The sequence below is a fragment of the Lissotriton helveticus genome, chromosome 2_1 (assembly GCF_964261635.1).
Source record: "Lissotriton helveticus chromosome 2_1, aLisHel1.1, whole genome shotgun sequence".
NCBI lineage: Eukaryota > Metazoa > Chordata > Amphibia > Caudata > Salamandridae > Lissotriton > Lissotriton helveticus.
The window spans coordinates 887290675-887311093 of NC_136059.1; positions in this window are offsets into that span (position 1 = coordinate 887290675).

Consider the following 20419-nt stretch of genomic DNA (forward strand, 5'->3'; position numbering starts at 1 on the left):
TAACATGCTGTTGGTGATTTTAGGCCTCTGGGCACTTTTGCACTGTGGTCCAGTGTTAAGTGCGTGTGCTCTCTGTGTATGTCTGGTACCATAGGAATGCATTGGGAATATGTGTGTCCATGGTAATTCCTGGTATGAGAGGAGTACAGGGGCGAGTTTAGTATGTATGAACTCATGAGGATAAATGCTGCGCAATGGTGTGCGCTGATTTATGGTGACTGGTTGAGAAGTGCCACTTTTAGAAGTTGGCCTTTCTGTGTACTGTGTGTCTGCCTGCCTGAAATGAATTGCATGATTGACAGGAGCTGAGAGGTGTGGGTGGCTCCAGGACACAGGGGGGAGTCTGCCTAGTGGTGAATAGAGAGATCTGCATGCAGATGGGGGGGAAGTGTTGCACCAGGGACCTGAATAGGACTATGCCTTCCCTCCACAAAGCTGGTGCTGCCCCCTGTGGTGCGTCTGAGCACTGAACCTTCACCTGACAAAGGAGAGAGGAGCTGAGCAAAACAAAGTGCTCCAAAGCTCCTCTGAACCAGTTGCATCTGGTTCTCCCATGCCCTGCACTTTGACACAAAGGATTATGTGGTATAAATATAGGCGCTGTGACCCCATGTAAATGTTCAGTTCTGCAGTTCTGTTCTTGCCAGGGCGTGCTGCTGCTGGGGTCCGGGGGGGCTACCCTAAGGGCTTGCCTCCCTGGGCCCTGCATTGCCTTTACATCTTTGGGGACCTTTTGCTGGGATTTATCCTTTTTCAAGAACCCAGGACTTTTAGCTGTCTCCTGCACCTTGAGAGCGTTGAAATCTGGCTCTTAGAGGAGCCCTGGAATTTCGCAGCGCCAAGCTGCATGTCGCCCTGAGGGAATCCCCAGCGTAGGGATTCCCCTGAAGCTGCTGTGACCTAGCGGGAGCACACCCTGCTTTATCTTTATTTAAATTGGCGGGTGCCCACCCCACCTTGACTAATTATTTTCTTGGTGGGTGCCCATCCCACTTCCTGAAGAGATAACCGCCGCGGCTGTACAGGACGTCAGTCATGCCTGCATGGGACGGGGGGGGGGGCTTGCCACCGAGCCGGAAGAGGGCAGTGTGATGCGGGCCTCCTATGCTGGAGGGAGAGCCCCGTGGTGGCGGCCAAAGTGCAGGAGAGTCCCTGGTCCCAGGAGGGGGCCCGGGTGAAGAGAGAGGGCGGGGCTTCCAGTACAGGAGGGAAGCCCCGCGCCGCGAGAGGAGTGCTGCCAGTCCGCCTGGCCAAAGAGGAGTCCCGCCACGAGAAAGAGTCCGGTGAGTGAGGGCTGATCTCGGGCGGGCGGCCACCATTTGTTTTCAAAGTCCCCGAGGGGCATTCTCGGCACACGGCTGGTGCCATTCAGGGCACAGTATACGGTGCCCCCTTTCCTAAGCGGACCCGCGGGTTGGTCCAACATGGCCCCATCTGTTTTAGAGTCCCAGAGAGGAGCCCATGTTCTAGAGGTGGCCATTCCCATGAGCGGGCCTGCTGTCAAGGGCCGCTCCAATGTTTGAAGGCATTTCTGGCTACTTTGTTACAGCTGCCCCGTTTAGCCAGAGGGCAGCTGCAAAGTCTTTGGGAGGCATGTTGTTTGAAAAGCCCCAGCAAGGCCCAGAGGGCACAGTGGTAACTATTTGTCCAGAGAGCACAGTGAGTGCCAGGCCTTATTTTAATATTCCCAGCTGCCCAGCAAGTAGTGGGCAGATGCACCGTTTAGGCTATTATTTCTTCAGGGGCATGTTGAGTTAGGAGTTAGATGTACTTCTTTGCCCCTGACATTCACAGCTGCGCCGCACTTAGAGCCAGCTGCAACATTTAGGCCTGCGCAGAGTGCGCACCTTTTACTTTCGCTGCATAGGCAGCCGCTCTGACTTTTGGACCTAGGACAATTGAGCCCCTTAGAGATGGCCAGTTGGCAAAGGGGACTATTAGGTATATAGGGCACCAGGCCCTAATGTGATTACGTGGTGCTAGGAAATGTGATTCCTGTATGGTGATTTACGCACCCTGTTTTAAACCTCTAAATGGTGTTTATGTTTATGAGGTTATGCTTACTGTGGTTGGGTTTGAGATATTCTCTAATGTGTTTTATGCCTAATGTGATTTCTGATTAGGCGGTTATTGTCTAATGCGTTTAGACTTCGGAGATGATTGCATAATGTGTTTATGCTGGTGAGGTTTGCGCAGAATGTAATTAGCGCTTAATGTGATACTGTGCATAATGTGGTTTATGTTACAAGCTGATGCTGAGTGCAGTGATTACCAGTGGTTCTGACAGTGGTCCAGTGGGCCCTGTCAGGTGTATATAATCCCTTGTAGAAATGACCTAGTGCCAGTTGGCACCATGTATAATATGTGTTTACAATTCTAATGTGTTATGAGAATACAAAGGCTATTTTTGATATAACCTTGTGTGGAGTTCCTTTTGTAGTGTGCCTGGGATGCTGTTGCTGTCTGCATGCGCAAATGCTTTACACATGGCCTCCGGGATAAGCCTGACTTCTCTTGCCACGCTACCAAGGGGGTGAGCAGGGGTTATCTTTGGCGTGTAACTCCCTTGCTCTGACTAGAGTGGTGGTCTCTGCCTGTCTTTGGCGCAAGCCTTAGCCAACCAGAGATCCCATTTTTATCAGGATACTATGTATTCATTTATTGAGCAGAAGCATAAGATAAAGCGTAAAATAAATCAATATATCATGTATGTAAAACATAAAATCTATTTCAACAACTAGCACATTCATTTATAGGTTTGGAGTCAATAATAGCTTTGATGTGACATTTCCCTGTTGTTTAATTCCCTAATAAAAAGGTGCAACATGCAGACACGGCTTTCAATATGCTTCTGCTTACATTAAAAAGCAAAATAAATGATTTATGCCAATTCATATTAATCGAGCATGCATTATTGAACACATTCATCCACTCATTTTGAACTTGTCAAAGTGCCATTGTTAAAGTACAAATGCTATGACTCATATAAAGTGCATTTATCCCTGCCTCTCAATACAATTTCTCGAAGTCTTAGTAAAGTGCATCAACTCTGATTCAACAGCAGACAGCTATTGTTATAAAGTGCAATTGTAACTACACATTTCCTTAAGCCCTTTTTTTACCTTGTTTTCACGCTTGGAAGTTTTCTACTTCATCCATATATTTCCATATAGCAGGAAATATTTTGATGGCACCAACTCTTTTAGCATACGCCTCTTCTCATTTTTTTTGTTCACATGATTTTGCTATACCATTCTTAGTAAGCTGATATTTTTGTTGTACTCCAATTCTGGAGGATCAAGGATCGTGCCACTAAAAAGGCAAGTGCTATGAATGTTGAATGTTGTCTCACCATTAGATATTGGTGGATTTTATCTCTGCCTTACTAATCAAAAAAGCACTATTGCAGTCTCTTGCTTGAGTCTTCTCTGTAGGCCAAAGCCATGAGTGGAGAAAACTCTCTCCCAAAACTCTGTTAACATCAGGCAGGTAAAAAAATATGAAGCCAGCCTCCTTCTCCCGGTTGCTGGCAACAAAATAATCTATCCACTGCATATGAATATGTGTTATGGCGCACTTTGGGAGTATAGTATGCCATCTAGGGTGACAAAATGACATTCTTTTAAAATTTGCCCCTCGCAATGCTTTGTTGCCAATTAGCAAAATCGCCTGCCACTCAAGCTCAGTGAAAGTACATTGCGTTGCCTGCATAATCTTTTCTAAAAAAAACTTTATCTAAGAGGCACTCCCCTAAACTCCTTAAAAATCTCTACCAGTTGTCCACCCCTCTTAGCTTTATTCTGAAAAATGCTGCAACTGTGGGTGTTGGGCTTATAGTAGATAGTTGACAATATTCTTTCAATATATGTACAATCTGATAATACCACAAAAAGAAAAGCTTTCACCAATTTGCACACCTAGCCTGGATCCAATTAATACATCTCCCTCCCATTAAAAATTGTCCCAGCTCTTTAAAACCATTTGTTTTCCAGAACCTTAACTGACTATTCTGGATATGAAGGCCCAGGCTTTTACATTCTGAGAGTTGAAAGTACTCATAACCTGCTGAATGCGACTTAGTGGAATAAAATGCCTGACGTCTTATACAGTACTCCTGTAGTACCTTATATCTAGTTATTATTGAGAGTTTAGCTGTCCTCAAGTAAACCGGAATCTGAGAGCCAGCCTCCTGTATCATCTTATCGCGAAGGAAACTATGCAGGTATCCCTTACAATCAATTAAACAGACTATAATATCTGAGAAAGAGGCCTCATGGTACGTATGAACTTGCGGAGTGCCAACCCCCCATTTCAATATCAATTTGAAGCACTGGAAATTTTACCCTGGAAGCCTTCCTATTCCAAATGAACTGTCGAAAAATTACTTCAAGTTCTTTCAATTATATTGTGTTAATTTTAGTCGAGACATTTGTAAACAGAAAAATCAGTAAAGGTAAAATAAACATTTTTATGAGAGCTACACGGCCAGTCAATGTAAAAGGAACAAGTGTCCATCTGTCTAGTAGGTTTTTAATTTATTTTTAACATTGCCTTATAATTCAATGTTTATATTTCTTAATAGTGATTAGTAACATATATCCCCAGATATGGAATCGGGTTGGGGGAGAGACTTTGCCATTGAAGATTACACAGGAGAACATCACAAGTGGCATTGAGCAACAGAATTTCTATCATCTTAGACACCTCAAGATCCCCCTGACGTCTCAGCATGAAGGGAGCTCCGTACGCTGCTCATAATGTGTAAACTTCGGGAACTATCGCATCAAGGAAAAGATTATTTTTAATGCCATAAATGTCAAATTGTATCAGATCCGGGGGGATTTCTCCTTTAAGGTATTCTCTGATATGCCCACACTTTCAGCACAATGTAGAAAATAATTTAAGAGCTTGATCAGTAACCTTCAGCAAGCAGGTGCCCCCACTGGTACTATACAGCAATCAAAATGATTGATTTTATATCCCCAATTGATTTCAACTGCGCGAATTCTGTCAACGCCGTCTCAATATTCTGCTTTTCAGTTCTAAGATAAAGGATTACATCATCCACAAACAATTTCACTTTGGACATCACTACTTTTGGTGCTTCTATCTCCAAATTTGCGCTAATCCTAACTGCCAATGCTTCAATAAAGAAAGTGAACAACACAGGGGACAGCCTTGTCAGGTTCCCCGATTTATATCAACTGTCTTTGCTAAGTTGGAGTTTATGAAGACCTGAGCCTGTACCCCTTGATAAATATTCCATAGAGATTTAAGGGAGGAAATCCCCACCCTCCTTTGGCCGTAAACAAGAGTGTCCCAATTCACAAGATCAATGCTTTTTCAGCGTTGATCATCATTATAAGTATGGGTGTTTGATTAGTGTTAAAGAAGTCAAGTGCTTGTTCTAGAAATCTAGTATTGGATGACATTGACCTTCCAGCCACAAACATTGCCTGATCCTTAAGGATCACCTTCTGTGCAATTGACATTTTATAGTCAGAGTTCAACAGACTGATCATCCTATATGAGTTGATATCGCTGGGATTTTTGCCCTTCTTAAGACAACTAATGATGGTGGATTCTTTAAAAATGAATGGGACCTTACCTTCTTCTTTTACAAAATTAAAACGTTTGGCCAGAAACGGTATTAGCTCTTCTGAAACCACTTTATAAAACTCTGTTGGAAGACCATTGTTACTGCAAGCATTCATGCATGGCATTGGGGCAAGGGCCTGCTAGATTTTTACCATTGTAATATCAGCTAGCATTCCCTCTGCCTGCGTTCTTAACAGTTGCGGAAGGTTGATATTCAGAAAATATTGATGACTTGTGTCTTTTGAAACCCTATATTTGGCTCCAAGCAGCTTGCAATAATGATCGGCAGTTCAGTGATTAATGCTGCTTCCTGCTTTATCCTTGTTGACCATGCTAGAAGTTTGCCTATCATCTGATGTTCCTCATATACTTGCTGGTTGAACATCCGTTAGCCATTCCTTTCCTCTATGATGAAAAATTCCATTAACTCCTGTTTCGCTTTGTTTAACTGAGCCTCTACTGGAGCACCCACCACTAAATACCTGTTCTTCTTCAATAGACCAGTGTCAACTACCAGCTGGAGTTCTGCTATGCATGGCCCCTGGATTTTTGATTGCGTGGCCATATATGCCACCATCTGTCCCTGTTTTGTAGCCTTAAAAGCCCACAAACAGAGAAGAGTGTTGCGGTGCCCTTCCTTTCCTGAAAGACTCTTATCAATTTTTTCATACTTGTTATCCATTGTTGGTTAGAATGAAGAAGACGATCCATCTGCCACCTGGACCTTTCCCTTCTTTTCGCTTTTATTTTAGTTTTGAATTTCACCAGCAAATGATCGGACAATAAATTGGCTCTAATTTCTGAACTAAGATACTTAGGAGAGTGGGATATTACATTTTTTTTAAAAGAGATGCAGACAGAATCTGACGAGTATAACAAATATACGGGGAGGCTTCCAAATGGGCCCTGCGCCATGGATCAATTAACTGGTAGTCTTGTTTCATTATATCTAATGCTTTCTTTTTGTCTTAGGCTTCAATTGTTTTTTTCTTCCCTTCGAAGTATCCTTTGCCAAGTCTTGGATATAGTTAAATCCCCCATCCCTAAAATGATGGGCTTCATAGCCCCAATTGCTAGATCATTGATCTTCATAATAGCTTTGGGGTCCTCTATAATTGGTGCGTAATAATTCCCATAGTTAAAAAAATTGACATTTATCCCAGCTGTGATCCATATCCATCTGACATTGAGGTCCCTACTGACTTGAGTAATCTCCCAATTTATTACCCGCCCTAAATAGATGGATACCCCCCTTATTGCCTTCCCGGCAGAGGCAAAGAATACCTTTGAATAGTATATAGGAACAAAAAGCTTAGGCACATTTGTTTTTAAATGAGTTTCCTGAAGAAATAGGATTTGAGGAGACAAGGAGTTCAGCCATCTTATTAAGCCACCATATTTTTTCTTATTGGACACTCAATTGACATTAACCGATACTATATGTACTTGCACTCCCATTCTCCCCAAAATTATTTTCGGCATTGACCCTTTTCCATCTGAAAGATATCCAATCATTACCTTTTCCTCTATGCTTCTGCTCTTTTTTTTATTTGCTATATGTGCATCCCACCACTGCGCTCTCCCTCAGTTTCCAACATTACTTTCCCTTCCATGATTCTGCTCTGTTTTACAACCTGTGCTCCCCACCACCAAAATTCTCCCCAACAAAGACCCCCATCCCTGAAAGGAGGGGAATAGCCTACCATACCCCTCTCAAGCCTTGCTGTTTAGACTCCCCAGCTGGGTGTCATGTTGGAGCACACTGAGTGATCCACCCACCCCCACTGCCCATCATTACTCATAAATAGGAGTGCTCTCCCTATTTTAAACGCTTTAAGTAGAAATTGATTGTAGAATTTCTTGTGCTTCTTCTAAACTTGTAAAGATATGAAATTGCCCTTTAAGAACACCCGGAGTTTGGACTGTTATGCTATTGCTGCCTGCGCACCCTGAGACTTAAATTGATAAAACCGCTTCACAAACTCCTTTCGACGTCATGCTGCAGCAGCTGACATATCAGAAAAGATTCAGGAGCAGGGAACCTCATTGGTGGAGAATTTTTTTCTTTGTATGGCTCTATAGAGTATCTGTTCTTTAATACGATAGTGAGCAAAATTCACCAAAATTGTCCTTTGCAAGTTTCAATTTGGAAATGGATGTGCTGGTACCCTGTGTGCTCTTGTAATTGTCAGATCCTCTGCAATTTATGGTACAACATTCTTCTTGATAAATGACTCTGTTTGAGCCCCTTCGTGGCCTTCTGGCACTCGTACCAGCCACAGGTTAGAGCATCGTGAATGATTTTAAAGTTTGTTGATCTTGTTTTCCAAAAGTGAATTATCTTTCTTCACTAAACCCGATTGCTTCTGGAGTATAGTGATCTGATCCTCAAGCTGTAATATCCTACACTCTGCCTTCTCCATCTTAGCAGGAAAGCTTGCAACTGCTCCCTCGATTTCATCAGCCGATGATGAAGGGACGCAATTTCTGTAGCTTGTGATACTTTTAGATCTCTTATTTCCTCCAATAGTAGATTCAGCATAGTTTTTAGATTCCATTGCACTGTCCGATACGGTAGAGAGACAAAATATCGAAATTAAAATATTGATATACAATAATATCGATGTTTTAATTTCGATGGTATAGAATATCGATTTGCAATATTATCGATAGACAGAATATCGATATTAAGGTATGTATGTTAGTAATATCGATATTTTGTTTAGTGTTATGTATTTTATTATGTTGTTTATATGTTTGTTAAACATGTTTTTTAATGTATGTTTAGAATTAGTAAATTTGTTTACATTTTGCGTTTACGTATCAGAGCGGGTTGTGGGTTTATAGGGGAATAGGGTGGGAAGTAATTTAATTATAATTAATTGATTAATATGTTTTAAAAATATTTTTGATTAATAAATAATTATTAATTAATAATTAATTGGTAATTAATTATTATTAATTCGTTAATTAAATTAATTAGAGTTAATGTAGTAATGTTTAATATTTTTTGTTATTGTTAATTAATATTTAATTGGTAATTAATTATTATTAATTAGTTAACTAAATTAATTAGAGTTAATGTAGTGTTGTTTATTATTTTTTGTTTTTGTTAATTATTAATTAATTGGTCAATAATTATTATTAATTAGTTAAGTAAATTAATTAGAGTTAATGTACTAATATTTTTATTTTTTTGTTATTGCTAATTAATAATTAATTGGTAATTAATTATTATTAAGTGATTAAATGATAATTACATTTTGTATGTGATTTATTTATGTGTAGTGGGTTGTGTATTTATAGGAGAATAGGTTGTGACATAATTAAATTACATTTATTAAAGAGATTGTATTTATTTATTGGTATTTATTGTTAATTAATTGTTAATTAATAATTTGGTTATTAGTTTTTTAATTATTTTATATTATTAATTATAAATAATTTATTAATAATTATTCTTTATTCTTGTAAATATCTTGTTAATTAATTGGTAATTAATTTTTAATTGGTAATTAATATGTGTTAATGAGCTAATTTATAATTACATCAATGTAATATTAATTGTTATTAATTTATTAATTGATATTTATACTAATTGTGTTTTTTTGTATGTGTAGTGTGTTGTGTGTTAAAGGGGGAGTAGTGTGGGAAGTAATTGTTACCTCATTCAATTAATAGTACAAGGAGACAAGACTTCTTGTAAATAGGTGCGTAATTGTTACCCCCATGCTATCCAACCCTTTCCCTACTGTTGCACCCTCTGGAGTGGGAATAGTAATTTTTACCCCTACGCTATCCAATGCATTCCCTACTGTTGCACCCTCTGGAGTTGGAATAGTAATTTTTACCCCTATGCTATCCAACGCTTTCCCTACTGTTGCACCCTTTGGAGTGGGAATAGTAATTTTTACCCTTACGCTATCCAACGCTTTCCCTACTGTTGCACCCTTTGGAGTGGGAATAGTAATTTTTACCCCTACGCTATCCAACGCTTTCCCTACTGTTGAACCCTCTGGAGTGGGAATAGTAATTTTTAGCCCTACGCTATCCAACGCTTTCCCAACTGTTGCACCCTTTGGAGTGGGATTAGTAATTTTTACCCCTACTCTATCCAACGCTTTCCCTACTGTTGCACCCTTTGGAGTAAGAATAGTAATTTTTACCCCTTCGCTATCCAACGCTTTCCCTACTGTTGCACTCTCTGGAGTGGGAATAGTAATTTTTACGCCTACGCTATCCAACGCTTTCCCTACTGTTGCACTCTCTGGAGTGGGAATAGTAATTTTTACCCCTATGCTATCCAATGCTTTCCCTACTGTTGCACCCTCTGGAGTGGGAATAGTAATTTTTACCCCTACGCTATCCAACGCTTTCCCTACTGTTGCACTCTCTGGAGTGGGAATAGTAATTTTTACCCCTACGCTATCCAACACTTTCCCTACTGTTGCACTCTCTGGAGTGGGAATAGTAATTTTTACCCCTACGCTATCCAACGCTTTCCCTACTGTTGCACCCTCTGGAGTGGGAATAGTAATTTTTACCCCTACGCTATCCAACGCTTTCCCTACTGTTGTACTCTCTGGAGTGGGAATAGTAATTTTTACCCCTACGCTATCCAACGCTTTCCCTACTGTTGCACTCTCTGGCGTGGGAATAGTGATTTTTACCCCTACGCTATCCAACGCTTTCCCTACTGTTGCACCCTCTGGAGTGGGAATAGTAATATTTACCCCTACGCTATCCAACGCTTTCCCTACTGTTGCACTTTCTGGAGTGGGAATAGTAATTTCTACCCCTACGCTATCCAACGCTTTCCCTACTGTTGCACTCTCTGGAGTGGGAATAGTAATTTTTACCCCTACGCTATCCAACGCTTTCCCTACTGTTGCACTCTCTGGAGTGGGAATAGTAATTTTTACCCCTACGCTATCCAACGCTTTTCCTACTGTTGCAATATGTAGAGTAAGTATATATATTAATTTATATGTAGTTTTGAATTTTTTTAAATGTGTATGTATTAGTGATTAATTTTTAATATGTTTTAATGTTTATATTTTTTATTTGCTAAATTATATGTATTTTAAAATTATTTTTTACTTCGATATTTTTGTATTACTATATATTTTTTTAGATATTTTTGTACTTACCTTTATGTAGATAGAACTACGATATTTCTGATTTTGATATTTTTGTGTCGATATTTTTGTATGCCTATATTCTGTCTGTCGATATTATGTCATAGATTTGTCCGATACTTGTCCAGTAGCTGATTTAAAGGATGGATCTTAGAGTTTCTTTCCGCAATACCCTAGGACCACTCTGGTGAGGCCCCCCCCTCATTGCATCTTGTATATGGGCCTGGGAGGGCTGAGAGACCGCAAGATTATCCTGTTATAAAAGGGATGACGGCACACTATTATTTTGTATGTGAGTGAGATGTTCTGCATGAAAGGCAGCGAACCTCAAAATTGAAGACTGACCGCATTGCTTATTGGTGGAGAGTCCCAAAAAAGGAGCTACTGTAGTTTTGGGTTTGGTGAAAAGCGATATTCTTTTACTTTCTCTAAGGTTGACGTGGAATCTTCAGTTTGTGCCACGGAGAAAGAGATCTCTTTTATTCCACCATCATTTGTCGATGCTGTATTTAATGCTGCCTTTGTCTTCCCCAGCCCTCTTATCCCCATTGGACAAATTAGAGGGTTTATCTTGTGCCAGGTCCTACGAGTTATTCAAGATTACTGGCTTGCTAATCCCAGCCACCTGTCCCTGATCCAAAAAATCTTCCTCTGAGCTTAAAGGGCTAGTGGCTACTACTGAGCCACAATGTGATTTTTGACTGCGCTCTGCCCTGGCTGCTTCCATCTTCATTTGAGTGGTATGTAAGTAGAGAAGTGTGGCTCAATGGTTAGAGCGGCAGACCCTGATGCAGTAGTCTGGCCGGGACCAGGGTTCAATTCCCGCCTCGGCGGGTCTCGGGCTCAATTTCCTCGGACCTGATAATTCTCGCCTCGGTGCCTATTCTAATCATGAGTCCCACTCTGCACCTCTGGGCAATAGTTTGCTTAATCTCTACAACGGCCCCAACAACGCTGAGGATGCCAGACTTCACCTTGGAGGAGTGGGATCCTCACAGGGAAAGGCCAGGAAGGGATCCTTGGCGGTATTCGTACAAGCGCCGAGATGCCTACGGGTAGTCGTGTGCTATACAAGTGCGTAATCATTTCATCATCATTTCATGTGACTTAGTTTTTTTTCCAGAGGCGGTGTCCGGGTTCATTGTAGGGTTTGAAATTATGAGATGTTATCCCATTATAATGCACAGAAAAATTACTTTAATCCATTAGGTTGAATTTTGAGCAAAACATAAGAGGGGGTGCTCAGCGACCCACTTCCAGGATGCCCCAACCCTAGTAACATTGGGTAGCTACCTCTGGTGTGAAACCTGATTGCCCCTCAAAGCGGACCTATAAAATTCCTTGAAAAAAGCCCCAAAAAAGGAAAAGGGAATGGCCACCGTACAGGCGCTTACTGGTATGCTTTGATGCAATGGTGCCCGTTAAAATAGAAGCTGGTATGCCAACTTCCTCAAGCCTCCTGACGCACACGCCAAATGTGGGAGAATGTTGCAGATGATTCCAGGCAGCAGGAAGTAGGTCCCGGAGTCACCACTCAATTTAACCGAGTGGGACTGACTGGAGCTACTACTGCCCAATGCAAAAAACCACAAGCAGCCAAAATCAGCATTTGTCCTCGACAATCAATGTATCCCAGTCATTTGACCTTATGTGCAGCATGAGGCAGCCAAATCAATGCTGCTCGAAAAACACTATGGGCCTCATATGTGAGGCCGTGCGTCACTTTCACGCCGCTGGTACGTCACTTTTTGTGACACAGCAGTGGCGTAAAAAATGTGCCTTGTTGCACCAAATTTACAAAGTGACGCATCTAGGTAGATGCGACACTTTGTAAACCCCTGCGCTACATTATACCTGCGCCAGTTATAATGTATGCAGCAGGGCATTCTGACGCAAGAAAAGGTCATAGAAGTGACGCAGTGAAATCTATAAGATTTCACTGCGCCACTTCTAGGATGCCAATGCCTCAATTTCTTACGCCTGCCTCACAGAAGGCGTAAGACTGACACAGGCCCTTTCACATGGGGCTTGCCACCCGTGAACGGGAAACAACCTTTACCACGCAACTTTTACAACGCACTACCATTAAAATGAAACTTTTACAACGCAACATCCATTACATCGCATGCCATTACAACACAACCATTACAATGCATGACACTACAACTCATACCATTACAACGCATAACATTACAACGCATAGTACCCTTACACTATCCAACACTTAACCTACTGCTGCACCCCCTGGAGTTAGAATAGTAATTTTTACCCCTACACTATCCAACACTTACACTACTGTTGCACCCCCCTGGAGTTAGAATAGTAATTGTTACCCCTACACTATCCAATAATTACCATACATGCAATGCAATGTTATGCGTTGTAATGGTATGGGTTGTAAAGGTAGTATGCGTTGTAATGGAATGCGTAGTAAAGGTAGTTTTTAAAAATTCGTTGTAATGGCATGCGTTGTAATGGAATGCGTTGTAATGGATGTTACGTGGTAAAAATGCGTTGTAAAGGTATGCGTTGTAAAAGTATGCGCTGTAACGTCATACATCCCCAGGAGCAAGCAAGAATTGGGGAGCAGATGTTCCTGACTGTATAATTTATTACTCTGTTAATGTGAGATTGTCTGCTGATCTCAAGATAAAGTTGTGTAATGCAGAACTTCTAGGATTCGGACCATAGCGTTTATATTAGCAGTTGAATGCAACACACATTCAAGCTCCTGGAAGGTTGTTAAGTAAGTTATCATTCTGTACTGGCTCCCACAGTATTATAATGAGCTTAACATCACATATGAAAGACGTGTTGTGCTTTGACAGAGGTATCAATTTAAAATAGCACTTTTCCTTATTTTACCTGTACAGTAAACAGTGCATATCCATTAAACATTATCCAGGCAGTCTTACATTTCCGTGAGGGGAACGGCTGACGCCCAGCGACTCCCAGCGACAGCCCAGCTGTGAGGGGAACGGCCAGCAAACAGTACACCACTGCCGTGAGGGGAACGGCCACAGTGGGACTACATTCCCCAGCAGCCCCGGCACCCCGGCGCTCTCGTGACGCTCCTGCTGCGCCCGCAAGCGCTTAACAGCGCAGAACATCTCCCACGTCGCGGGACGCGTGCAGGCTTGTGCCGGGCTGAGCCCGGGCAGAGGGCAGGCCGTCTGTGGCCGTCAGGGGCCGGAAGAGGCCGGGCCTGGGTACCCCCCTAACATCCACAATGGGCAAGAGGAAACAGGTATGTGCCGGGAATGATGATGGAACAAAAGCAAAACATCCAAGAAAGTCAGGATCAATCATCTCGTATTTAACCTCTGCAGTAGGGGTTCTGACTAAAGATATCGCTAATGCGGAGAAAGAGCTGGGCCTGAATGCAGGGGAGGTCGCCCAAGCCCTACCTGCAGATCATAGCTGGGTGATACCCTTGGAGCCAAATGTCGTGATAACTAATCGGGAAGTGAACCCAACCCATACTGTACTATCCACCCCACAGGATGCTTCTTGTCAGCCACTGCCAACAAGGCCTGCTGCTCTTTTACATAAGCCGTATAAGAAGCGAAAGCTGTTGAATACAGCGAGCAGAAGAAAAATAGCCATGGTCAAGACTAATCGAATAGACCATTGTCTTAAGGACCAAATTGGGAAAATCATAGAGGATCTATTTATCCCACGCTTGGAACCAGCTCTTGTGTCTATCGCTAAAGACATTGTTGACACTTTAAACACTTGTGTGGCTGGGCTTTTGACCAAATGTGAGAAAATTGATGTGATGCTGAAAGAACACAGGGGGGCAAGGGTGGGTCCCATCCAGTCAGTGGCCTCAGTAGCTAACCTGCCTATAGTTAACACCACGAGCACTAACCCTATACCCTGTGGGCCCAGTAGACCGGTGGGGGCTGCAGGTACAGAAGGGGAGCCGACTGTAAGGGAGGTGGTAGGGAATCGTTTGCCTGGAGTAAATGCAAGGCGAAGCCAGGCATGTGATATTAGTAGGTGCTCCCAACAGCCGGGCCATACACTGGAGCTGCCCCCAGAGGCAGCACCTCTGGTGGCCGTTTTTACAGGGGTACCTCCGGTCAGGGGAGGCATCGTTGAAACAATTGCTGACCTGATGAACCAAGCTAGACAGTGGTGTCATCAGTTTAGCACGGGTGGAGATGATGCCGCTTGTGCTCTCACCATGGCAATGAGGGTCCAGTGGGTGGGACACTGCCCTAAGGACATCCCAGGGGACTGTGTGGTGGTGAATTTTAACAATAGGAATAGCGCTGAAAGACTATTTTGGGATGGTTCGAATCTTGAAAACAAAGGTATTAGACCACTCCCTCTGGGGTTCTTTTATCCCCCGGTCAGGGCTTATAGTCACCCTCAGCAATCTAACCAGAACTACACACGCCACAATAACAAGTGTACAACATCTTATCAGGCCATGATGAGCGCACAGAGGAGATCTGCTCAGGTGCCGCTATGGGGGGGGGGACTTGCCCCCACACCTACACCCACTTCAATTACTATAACACCAGTTTCCCCGGTACATCTTACACCCAGGGAGGAGATAGAGCTTTGTAATCGATACTCGCCTCTGTCACAGATGGAATCCGACGATTGACTGGGTCCTGAAACCATAGCTCAGGTAACTGGGATAGGTGATGTAAATTATATGGAAAAAGATCGGACGACCACATGTAAAATCTTAAGCTGGAATGTGGCGGGCATTAGATTCAAAAGCACTGATACCATTTGGCTGCAATTTAAAAGGCAGTTTGACATCCTGGCCTTCCAGGAAACTTGGGACTCAGACTCCAGTTTTTTTCTGGATGGTTATCAGAGCTTTACCATTCCTGCGGTTCGAGGGTCTGTGGGGAGACCAAAGGGGGGTTTACTCTTACTTATCTCTTTAAATCTTGCAAGCACCTTTAGAAAACTCACAGGGGAGTCAGATAATTTCCTTATAATAGAATGGTTCATCTCCGACCAATATTATCTTTTAATAAATTTATATAATGCCATGAAAGGCTCCTTACAGAAGGAAGATTTTAGTGTGTTAGATCACTGTTTGTCAGTCTATAAGCTTAACAATCCTTTTGTGCCTGACATGTTTTTAATGGGAGATTTTAATAAGCACCCTTGCCCGTGGGATTGTTATGATGGAGATCTTGTGGGACATACGAATGGGAGAGTACCCCATTTTGAACATAACAAACAGGGTGATGCCTTGGAGGAGTTATTATCTAACTTAAATCTACTCGAACCGGGCAAGGAAGGAGGTAGAGAGGTTGTCCCCACCTTTATAGGACGGGGAGCCGAGTCAGTGATTGATTATATCTTTTTATCCCCCCAAGTCCTGACCAAAACTCTGGAGTATAGAGTAGTGATGTCAACCTTCAGCGATCACAATCCGCTTGTGCTGGAAGTTGAATTGAGGGGCAAGGCGGACATCACTGACCCAGGCAGGGAGGCACCACGGAATTTATCTACAAAAGATCAAGGTAGACGGATAAAGTGGGACGCCGTAGTCCCGGAGGCCTTTTTTGAGGATCTGGCCGTCAAGGCAGAGACCAATTTTGGCATCTGCCTGGATGACCATGCCGTGGGTGGAGAAACTATAACATCCTTCACAGCAATCTGCAAGCCAATCGCTGAAAACCTACATAAGGGGAGTAGGCCACATATCAGGAAGGCATATAAATGGTTCGATTCCTCGTGCTCAAAGGCGCACGGGGCACTTCTTAAGGCCCTTAAGATGACCCCGAGGGATAGGGTTTTAGTCTCCTCTCTCCGTAAGGAGTATAAACAGGTAATCTTCATGCGGAAACGAAAAAATTAAAGAAGAGGCATGGAATAACTTACAGTCAATTGATATATTAAGGGACAGCAGAAAGTTTTGGGCTACAATAAATCAGCCATTCTTTTCAGAAAGTGACAATCTAGACACGGAATGTGTAATTCCGGATGACATCTGGCTCAAACACTTTAGGACCATTTATAGTGATAAGGAGCATCATGAGCTATCAACAGGAAGACTCATTCCGGGTCGTCCTACAAACCCTGTCAAGTTTGACCTAGCGGAAGTAGAGAGGGCCATTCGAGATACATCTAAAAACAAGGCCCCAGGGCCTGATGGGGTCCCTGCCGACCTTTACATCCTGTACCCTAATTTCTGGGCAAAGATTTTAACCAATATGTTCAATGCATCATCCTTAGTGGGTTTCCCCCCCTCCTGGGCCTCTTCAGTAATTGTACCCATTTTCAAAAAAGGAAGCAGAGGGGACCCCGCCTGGTACAGCCCAATCTCCCTGTTGGACTCTGCTGTTAAGATCATGGGCAGAGTCATTTTACAGAAACTGGGAGATTGAATGTCTGGTAGGGGGGTGCTCTCGAACCTCCAGTACGGATTCAGGCAACACAGAAGTACCATGGACCAGTGCTTAAATTTACATCTTTTAATTAATAAATACACGATAGCTAAAGAGGGCTTTTTATACCTCGGGTTCATGGATTTATCTTCAGCGTTCGACCTGGTGAACTGCTCCAAATTATAGAATATTCTGCTGGAAATGGGCGTAGGGGCACTCTTGGTTTATTTACTTAGCAACCTCCACCAGGACTTAGTGGCAGCCGTTAGGGTCACGCAGGACGGTAGGTGTACGAGCCAATTCACTTCCAGGCAAGACAAGGCTGTATTTTGGCCCCTCTGCTCTTTACAATCTACATTAATGGCCTGGAAAAATCTTTGGCAGGGGACAGTGCAGACATTCCGCGTGCCAGGGGATCGGGCATCCTGGTCCTCCTGTACGCGGATGATGCAGTACTCTTCGCTCGCACAGGCCTGGGTCTACAGAGGCTGCTGGACAACTTTGGCGCCTTTATGGAGTCACTCGACCTAAAAGTAAACAGCAGTAAATCTCATGTAATGATTGTTGGGGCCCGTAGGAAGATCAGCAAGGTTAATACATTTAGATGCTTGGGTGAGCAACTCTCTAGGGTCCCGGTGTTCACCTACCTGGGAGTGCTATTCGATGAGAAGGGCAATTGGGGCCCCAAGCAGAAACAGAAGAGCAATGCTGTTATAAGATCTACATCAGCCCTCCTTAGCTTTGCTAAAAGGTTGGGAGCTAGGCCCATGGAGGCCATGCTCACAATATATAAGTCAAACTGCTGTGCGATTGCCTCTTATGGGACCTCAATATGGGGCTATGCCTCTGTGAGTAAAATACAATTGGCAGAAAACAGGTTTCTCAGATCCCTGTTGGCGGTACCTCAGTCGTCCCCGACCCTGTCTGTACATTCTGAACTAGGTCTGGGTTATATCACAGACTACCTAAAGGCAGCCCCATTGATTTGTTGGGTAAAGACGTGGTTCAATAAGGATATAACTCTCAACCACCTTATCCTAAAAGATTGTTTAGCCCTCGAGAAGGCAGACAGAATCCCATGGCTGGTATACGTTCGAGCGGCGTGTGTCAGACTGGGACGCCCTGAATTATATGCAGCCCCAGAGGGAATCAAGAAAGAGGATTTGATGTGGATCAAACATAACTTTAGGATCATGTTGGAGGCAGATAGGGAGGAGGCGGAGCTCAAAAAACCAGGTGCAAGAAGTATTTATGTCTTACAGACCTCTCCATCTATTGAACCCTACTTGAAGATTGTCACTAAGCCTTTCCATCGCTTCTTGCTGACAAGATTTAGGTTAAATTTAATACACCTTACTCTAGGAATGTTCCCGCAATGGGATAAACCAGAAGACTCTGTACCATGCTCCTGCGACAATTTCTCCACACAAGATACTCTCCACCTGATCATGTTTTGTGAGAACTTTTCAAAGGCACGTAAAAAATTCTTATATCCCATATTACGTGAAGCTGGGTTTCTGCAAGTAAGGCCCGCACTTTTACATCTGCAATTGCTGAGTAGCGTGCGCATCATTTTTAGTGTAGCAAGTTTCTTGGTGGCCGCAGCCAGGGCGAATAAAAAAAGAAATATTTGCATGCATTAAGTACAGTAGGACGAAAGGGGGGTACTCTTGTTTTTAAATCATTGAAACATAAAAGATGCACTTCAGATTTTATATATTGTAGTTTTATTGTGGTGCTACAAGTTTGGCATAGACATTTGCTTATCAACTATTTTGCATAAACTATGAATTATAATTAGTGTATATATATGAATGTCTGTAAATGAACGCACAATTATTTATTTGTACCTATTTTATCTATGTTTTGCATAATGGATGTATGTATTGTTGCTTCTTTTTATGATTTTAATTAATCGAAATAAAGATCTTTGACTGACTGACTGACATTAAACATTCAGCTGTTGAACTAATTATATACTCTCAATCGTAGGCAGAGTAGAGATGCAAATGCTAGCCACATACAAAACCTAAAGAATATTGATAGATCAGTCTGATAAAATGTTATTGCCCACACAATCATTCATCAATGAGCAGCCTAATATATGCCTCAGAAAAGAAGTGCAAGATAATTGTAATTTACTGCATATTACACAACCATGTAATAATATGAAATGTTTCTATTTCTGATTACCAAAACGCTGGCATTGCAGGAGAACTGAATCAGCCACAATGCGTTATTCAGAATGTCACAAACATAGACCAGAAAAGATTTAGAAAATTTTTATGTGAGCTATTATCTCAAAATATCCGAAGGTTAAAAAATATAATATGTCAATTCCCAAACAGTAGACAGTGTTTGAAAAAATGTTGTCTTCTAGCTGTCTTACAAAATGAAAATGACGTCAGTACTCATATCACAAAGTTTTCTATCTGCTTAATCAGTATGCAGAGTAGTTCACCTCTTTGTGAAAGTAGTACATCATTCCTTAATGCCGTCTAAATAAAGCATTTCCCATGTAAAACCGGTAAAACACAGTTACCAAGAGAAAGTGTGGCTATAACTCAATTATTAGGGTTGTACACTCTGGATGTTTAAAACTGCATATTATTGAACAGTAATGAGAATGCAAACAACTATATTTGATTAATGCATACCCTGTTCAAAATGATGAATCAACCATCAATCTGACTGGGTAAAACTGCACGATAATGCAAAAAACTCAATGAACTTGCACATTGTACAAAACGTAGACAGGTACCATTTGTTAGCTAAATTGTCAAGAGTAATTAAACATTTTAAATATGACCAGGTGAAATGTCTGGTACAACAGGGTAGTATTTGTTATTTTTGGTAATTCAGAATTACGGTTGGTACCCTAAGGTCTTACATATACAATATAGTAATTACCTGATTACGGCGCAAATTAGCCTCCATCCTCTTCTCTTTGTGGCTCACATCACACAGGCTCCCCTAAGTCAATCACAACGCTGTTTTCAGCAGTGTCATGATTGATCTGAGCGGCCTGTTTGGTGACTCAGACAGTGCTTAGGAGCTTTGGGTCTGTTCTCCACACGGCTGTTCAACACAGCCAGGTGGAGAAATGCTAAGTGGCCGGCCAAACTGTTATGCGCACTTATGGTGCATACAAGTTTCCTCCTCACTGTGACCCCATCTCCTCCCTAACCTGGCCCAGTAGTCCATACTATGAATAAAATGCTAATAATGTTATGGTATTATAATTATTTTTTTTCCTTTTTCCACTGGTCTGAGAGCAGTGGGGCGACGCACCTTCAGCTTAGCGGAGGAGCCTGCACT